Source organism: Lissotriton helveticus, chromosome 2_1 (assembly GCF_964261635.1).
Source record: "Lissotriton helveticus chromosome 2_1, aLisHel1.1, whole genome shotgun sequence".
NCBI classification, from domain to species: Eukaryota; Metazoa; Chordata; class Amphibia; order Caudata; family Salamandridae; genus Lissotriton; species Lissotriton helveticus.
Genome location: NC_136059.1, coordinates 1,897,557,739 through 1,897,565,740, shown reverse-complemented (window position 1 = coordinate 1,897,565,740; position 8,002 = coordinate 1,897,557,739).

Genomic DNA, 8,002 nt, shown 5'->3' with positions numbered 1-8,002 from the left:
TGTGGTTGGTGTGTTGACCTGGCCTACTTGAGGACCAATTGAAATTGGGGATTCTTACACTTGCAACATTTGAGGGGTGGTACACTGACCCGAAAACAGTATAACTAGCCTAGGTTTAGCTAGAGAAATTGTCCGACTTGTCCGAATAGCTGACCTATCACTGACCCAACGCACTCAATAGGTGATTGATACAGAGGGCTGCGGAGCACTCTTTCCGTAATTTCCATAGACTCAAGCGGGGTTTTGGAAACCCTAAGTGCTGGCGGAGCACTTTGCTGGGGAATACGATAACCCAATCGGGGTTCTGACTGATAGCTGCAGAGAGGGTGGAGCGCAGGCGTTGCTTCCGAACTGCGGGTGCTGGTCGTACCTTGGTGGTCCTGTCCTGATCCTAATCTGGTTTTCCTGTCCTGTCCTGGGGTGTCCATTCTGCACCTGCTGGCCTACTGGCGACTGTCTTTCCTTGGGGTTCCTCCTGTCCTTAATTGACCCGTGGCCGTTCTAGGTAAATATAAGTCTGAGGGAACCCATCTAATTTGCATTCTCCATTTCTTGCCTTGAATAAAATCATACTTGCATATTGTTGCTTTTTCTTACCTTCCCTCTGCTGACAAATGTTAAAGTCCTACATAGTAGTTGTTATACTAGCATGTTCCAATCTTTCCCCATCCTAAAAGCACTGTTCTAAATACTACTCATACAATATATAGATGTTCCTTTTCTTTACCCATCCTTTAGTCGATTCATGTAATTGCACCGTTTTATTAGTATGGTCCATTCTTACTTTACCTATAGTTCCTCTTCATGGGGAAATATTTCACTGTGAAATTCTAGTATGTTCCTTATTTTTCCCGTCCTTTAGACAACATACTGAGTCTAAACCTTGAAACCTATATTAGTTTGTTCCCTGTTTTTACCTTCCTTTAAACTCTTAAATGGTTGGTCTCGTCCATTTTTCTATATGGATATGTGCTCTTTATAATTTTAGTTATTGATAGTTTACTTGCTGTAAACCTCATGCTTACTGAACTTGAAGAAAACTAGATAAAGGTTTTAAAACTTCCTGAGTCTGTGATTATTTTATGAGTATAGAAAAGGTATTTTGATGTCTGCCTTTCTTTTACAGCTAGCTCCCTGATCCATTGTGATCATAGGTACCCGTAACGGTGGATTGGTAAGTCGGGTACAGTAGGAATAAATAGGAAGGAACAAGGGATACTGGTAGTAGAGTGTAAGGTCACCTGATTAATAAATATGGTAAATTGAAATATATGGGCCCGATACGTATATGGTAAAATTGTTGGTTAGGTGACCTGCGCGCTCTATCAGTATTTTTCTGGTAGCAGAGCTATGGTTAGGGACTAGTTAAAAATAGGTAGGACTAGTTAAGATAGGTAGGTAGGTTATATGCTGCTAAAATTTATTTTGCTGCTAAAAGATTGATCAATCGTACTGTTTTGAACTTGCTTTGAAATTGCTATGAAATGTTTTAAATTGTTTTTCTTGCTGCTATATTGATATATGTTCTAACAAACCTCGTTAGTGATTGTTATATGTTTGTATGGAATCCCCGGGGAATAGAATAGTGAGTGGTGAGGAGAATCCACTTCGCACTGAGGTCAGTGGCTCGAGGAAAATTAGTGCATGGTTAGGCAGGACTGGAAGCTCTAATTAGGGTTTCTGTATGAAAAGTTGAATAAATGAAAGCAACGTGTTCGCTAATGAAATTTCAGTTGTGATATAACCTAGTAAGGGTCACACGAGAAAGGAGTAGTAGGTTCATCGGAGCTTGAGTGATAGCAAAAGAGTTCTCTAGTGAAACTTTAGACTTAGTATATATCCCAGAAAGAGTGGATGAGTCAAAGAAGTAGCAGGTTCTCTAATGCTTGAGTGAAGGGTAGGCAGAAGAGATCTATCCGTAGTGTATGAAAAGTAGACAGAAGAGGTTTACTTGCAGTAAACAAATCTTTCCTTTCTAGACACTCGAGTACAGTGGCAAATGTTTTACGTTGTAAATTAAATGCAGCACTTGCACTTTCAGAAAGAAAACAAGTTTTCCGTTACCTTGTGAAGGAGGGAGTCAGTTGCGGAGCTGCTCTGACGTCACTCTGTGCCGCGCTGGTATTGGTAGAGACCGCGGGTGTGTAGCGGAGCTGGAATTGTAAAGGAGGGGTGAGTGCCGAAGCGTGAGAACCTGTCTTGCGAAAAGGCCGCACACCCATTGGTCGAGGTTATTTGAAATCGCGCATTTGATTGGTTGCACGAAAATAAAAGACGCATTTGGATTGGAAGTGATTTTGTAAACAAAGTCGCTTGCAGGAAATTATATGTGGCATACGTATAGGCCAGAGACTAGACCTGATCCAAGACAATTAGGGTTTGGAAAGGATCATTGGAAAGGTCATAACACCAGCATTATGTACGGAAATAAGAGAAAATTGACTCTTGTAAACAAAGTGAAGAATATTTTAAAAAGGACAAACCTATAAAAACTAGAGAAGGTGTTGTCATTCCGCCACCTAATACTCCCGCATCTTTCATGATGTTTGATAAAGGGTACCACTCGTGTGTATGGTTGGAAAATTGGGTGGAATACACGGCGAATGACGGATTTTTGGCTTTTCCATTAGAAGGTACATTCAATGGCAGGATTCTATTCAATTTGAGAACCCGAATGAATGATTTACATCCCAGACCTAGATTGACCCAGTACGAAGCCTTAGAGGAATGGGAGATAGAGGTTTTTGAGGGAGACAAGCCCCGAATGGAAAAAGGGTTAACCAAATGGTATCCTAAAGAAAAACAAGAAACCCGAGAGAAAAAAATGAAACAATGGAGACAGAACATGATAGTAGAAGGATTGTATCCTATGATGGCACTAGGAGAACCCATGGGAGAGAAAAGGACAGAGAAAACAAAGCATTTAGTGACCAGTGGGGATTCAAATGATGATTATTTGGAGGAAATATTGATGAAGAACCCACCTCCTTATAATGAGGGGTTAAGACCCATAGGTGCCAGAGATACCTGTCTAAGACCACCTTTTAGTGGAGACACAAGATATTCAGGTGAAAGAGATTTCTGTCCAAGACCTCCTTACGAGGATGAGACAAGACCCTTAAGCACAGGAAATCCGTTCTCAAAACCTAATTACGGTGAAGGACCGAGTATGACGCATCCTACTGCCCCAAGTTATGCCCCAACTTTGACTCCGCAGGTATTGCATGAGAACTCCCTGGAAAGGGTATTGCAGAAAAAAGAGCGAGAGGCTCTAGCCAAACAAAGAACCAAATTAATTCAGAAAATCTCCCACGTAATACAAGCCCTGAAGCATTGACGATCCCAGTAACTATTGTACCAGTTGTCCCTTTGTATGGGGATAAACAAGGGAGCCCAAAGACTCCAATTATTACCCCAGCTGTAGTGCAGCCGAGAAAAGAGCCCTTAATTGTAGATGATCAGGCGAGTGAATGTGAATCTGAGATTTCTGTAATGGATTTACCGATCAGGGAACTAGGAAAGGGTCGCAGAGAAGAAACACTCCTTTCGCTTCAGGAGGAATCCAAATGGAATCAACTTCAGGTACTAAAAATGTCACAGTAGTGACTCCTGAAGAAATTGAAAGATTAGAGAGACAAACTCCTCAGTCAAAACCCTTAGATATTTACAAATTAAGAATAGAATTGGAAGAACTGATGGCTGGAAATGTGGGGTTAGACAGACTAAATACCTTTTCGGAAGAAGAACTGTTGTTTATCTGTAAGAGTATCACCCGTAATACCAGGGTGTTCCATGAGAAATTAATGGACACCGCGGCTAGTATGGGAATAGATATTGGGAAATCTAAAGCATTACAAAAACCCTAGCGAGCAGAGTTTTCAGACAAAGATTTAGAAAATATGAATGTGTCAGGAAAAAAAGTACAGATTAGAGAATTGTTGAACCTGTTGCAAAAATGGGGAGATTTAGAAAAGTGGAAAGCCAGGTGGGCAAAGAAAAAGGAGGAAATTAGATCAAAACAGATGACTTCTGAGTATGTTTTAAAAGAAGCTGACAAGCCAGAACAATTATATCCTATGCGAGAAGTGCCAGGTGGAAAGTATGTGCACGTTCCATGGTCCCGACAGGATATTCTGTCCTTTACCAATGACTTTCCGAAATTACGAGAAAAACCTGTAGAGTGGTACAGACAGGTAGAAAGGTTTGTAAAAGTACAAAAATGCCTTTGGAAAGATCTGGATGGGTTTTTCGATATCGTAGTTCCCGTAGATTTGTGGACAGAATGTAAAATTGCTATTGATTGGCCTAGTAAGGAATACCCGAGGGACCCTCTGACAGGGGCTCCTTCTGATAATTTAATGACAAAATACAACCAGGTAATGTTGCATCTGAAGGGAAAAGTGCCTGCAAAGGAAACTGATTGGACCCGAATAGATAGAACTACCCAGGATAGAGATGAAACTGTGCATTCCTATTATGAACGACTGTTACAGGTGTTCAAAACTTACAGCGGCATAGACAACATTGAGATGAAGGACATGACTCACTTCATTTACAGGTTTGTAAACGGTTTAAGACCTGAAATTTGCCAATGGATCAAAGACAACAAAATCTGTTGGCAGTCTAAGAAAATTGACGAGGTGTTAAGGTATGCCAAATATTGCGAGGATGAGATGGCTGACAAACGAAAGGCTTTAAAGGAAACGGTCATATGGGCACAGGTAAAACTAGCAGAACAACAAGAAAAGCAGTTGAGTAAAATGAACAATAATACCCAAAACCAAGGTTCTGGGGGTGGAGGGAAGCCCAAAGTAAAAATGAGCTGAGAGGAGGCCAAAAAGAAGTTCCCCTGTCACGGGTGCGGACAGATAGGGCACTGGAGAGACGAGTGTCCATACGCACAGAACAGTAACCCCCAAATTAATGATTTAAATCCACAGACGCAGAATGAAAAACCAAGAAAGACCCAGCAACAGGTAAAACAGAGTCAGCTGCCCCGTGCACCTAGACCGAATTTTAAGGGTAAAGCACAGCAGGGTGATGACATCGAGGTATGGGGAGGAAAGGAGGTTAGAAATGCAGCAACTTCAACATTTTTGTTGAATGATACTTTCCTCTGTGATGAACCCTACTGACGGTGCCTGAGGGGGGAGGATGAGGAGTGCGTACTTGGCGCCTCCTTGCCGGTAGACCAGTCAGGGCCATACATTGAAGGAAAGGTTGAAGGAAATGATGTCACCTTTCTGTTGGACACTGGGGCTACCCGTTCTACTGTAAGAACAGCAGACGTTCCAAACCTACCCCTCTCGGGAGAAGCGATCCAAGTAGTGGGCGTGTCTAATCAATTGATTAGTACCCCAGTTACTGAGCCCATGGAGATTACAATAGGGAATTTCAAAGAAATGCATAGATTTGTTGTCTGTGATTCCAGTCCTGTAAACCTATTGGGACGTGATTTGTTGTATAAAATGAACTGTACCATCTTTTGCACACCAAAGGGCGTCGAGATACAAACCCCAGACGAAGATGGAATATACAAATTAATGCTAATAAGGCCTGACTCAGAAATTAAAAGACTGACAATACAAGACTTACCTGAAGAACTTCAACAGACAGTGAAACCAGAAGTATGGGATTTTACTGGAAAAGATGTAGGATTAATGGCAAATGTAGACCCAATTAAAATAGCCATAAAGGAAGATGCAGTTTACCCAAATACTAAACCATACAAAATGAGTGCAGAAGTGAAGGCAGGAGTTGCCATTGAAATAAAAAGATTGCTAGAAGCAAACATCATACAAGAAGTGTTGAGTAGTCCTTGCAACTCGCCCATAATCGGAATCAAGAAACCTAGTGGGAAGTACAGGGTAGTGCAGGACCTAAGAAAGGTAAATAAAATCGTTGTTCCTTGCTGTCCTATTGTTCCGAACCCAGCAGTGATTTTGTATCAAATTCCATGGAATGCTGAATGGTTCACCGTAATTGATTTATGTCACGCATTCTTTTCAATCCCATTGCATCCAGACAGCAAATTTCTATTCTCATTTGAATTCGACAGTCACGTGTTCGTTTGGAATCGTGTCCCTCAGGGGTATACAGAAAGCCCCTCAATCTTTAATCAGATTCTGAAAAAGTGCCTTGAATCCTTGGTTTTACCTGGAGAATCAGTTTTGGTGCAATATATAGACGACCTCTTGGTGGCGTCTAAAAGTCAGAAAGACTGTGTTGTTGACACCATTGCCTTACTGAACCACTTAGGTGAAGGAGGACATAAAGTATCACCTGACAAACTACAGTTCTGTACCTCTTCAGTAAAATATCTGGGGCACCAGATAGAGAAAGGTATCAGGAGAGTTACTTCAGAAAGAATTAGGATAATTCGAAACATGCAGTTACCCAACACTCAGAAATATATCAGAATGTTCCTTGGTGTTGTAGGATACTGCAGACAATGGATTGTGGGATTTGCAGTCCTAGCAAAACCATTGATAAAAATGACAAGGAAAGGAGCAAAGGATCCAGTAGAATGGGATGAAGAAAGCATGACAGCATTTACTAAATTACGAGAATGTCTATGTACAGCCCCCGCATTAGGAATGCCTGATTATTCGAAAGAATTTGCACTATTTTGTGATACACGAGACAATTGTGCACTGTCAGTCCTAACCCAAGAGCATGGTTTGACTAGACGTCCAGTAGCATACTTCTCTGCTACTTTGGATCCAGTGGCTGCTGGATTGCCTGGATGTCTGAAAGCGGTAGCTGCAACTTGCATGAGTCTTGAACAGAGCGAATCCATCATTATGGGACATCCTGTAACTGCATATGTTCCACATGCAGTTGTAATCTTACTGACCAGAACTAAAACCCAGTATCTCACACCTAGTCAGCTGACTAAATATGAGATTCTTGTGGGTGCGGCAAATGTAATCATTACTCGCTGTAACAAATTGAATCCAGCAACCCTATTACCAAATTCACTAATTGCAGAAGCAAAGGGAGAGGTCGAGCATGACTGCATTGACCTGACTGAGTTTAGTACCAAACCACGTCCAGATATCAAGGAAATGCCCCTGCCTGTAGAGGATTACGAGCTGTTTGTAGATGGCTCATGTCTGAGACATGAGAATGGAGGCTTAAGTGCTGCCTATGCTGTAGTCACAGTATCACGTGCTGTAGAAGCATCCTATCTATTTGGAGTAAAGTCTGCACAAGTAGCCGAAGTGATTGCATCGGCAAGAGCCTGTAAAGTTGGGAAAAATAAAAGAGTAACCATATATACTGACAGTCAGTATGGTTACGGGGTTGTGCATGACTTCGGCCAATAATAGCTACAAAGGGAGTTCCTGACTTCTTCAGGTACTCCTATCAGAAATGGAAAAGTGGTACAGGAATTACTGGAAGCAATCCAGTTACCAAAGGAACTGGCGGTGGTCAAGTGTGCTGCTCACAAATCTGGCGATGACAATGTGACAGCAGGTAATCGATATGCTGACCAACTGTCCCAACATTGTGCAAGACATCAAATGTCAGTCAATATCAAATTGGGGGGGAAATGGAAACAGCTGTCAACTTATGGTGTTTGAGAATGTGCCAACATGGGAGGAACTGAGAGATTTACAGAATGCAGCAGGACCAAAGGAAAAGAGAAGATGGAGAAAGTTTGGTTGTCAACAGAGGAACGAGGATGATGTCATTGTTTGCTCTGATGGTATGCCTGTGTTGCCTGACAGCTTGCTTGCTCCTATGACCCGGTTAATACATGGAGATGCATACATTGGTAGAGATGCCATGGTTTGTGTTTTCAAACAGACATGGTTCAACTCGAAATTCAGGAAAGTAGCAGAGGCACTCTGCCAGAGGTGCTTGACCTGTCAGCAATACAATGCTGGGAAGAAAACAGTAGTTTCACTGGGGAAAATTGGGAAAGCAGAAGGTCCTTTTATAAGATTACAAATTGATTTCATTCAGTTGCCCCCTTGTAGAGGAATGAGATACGTCC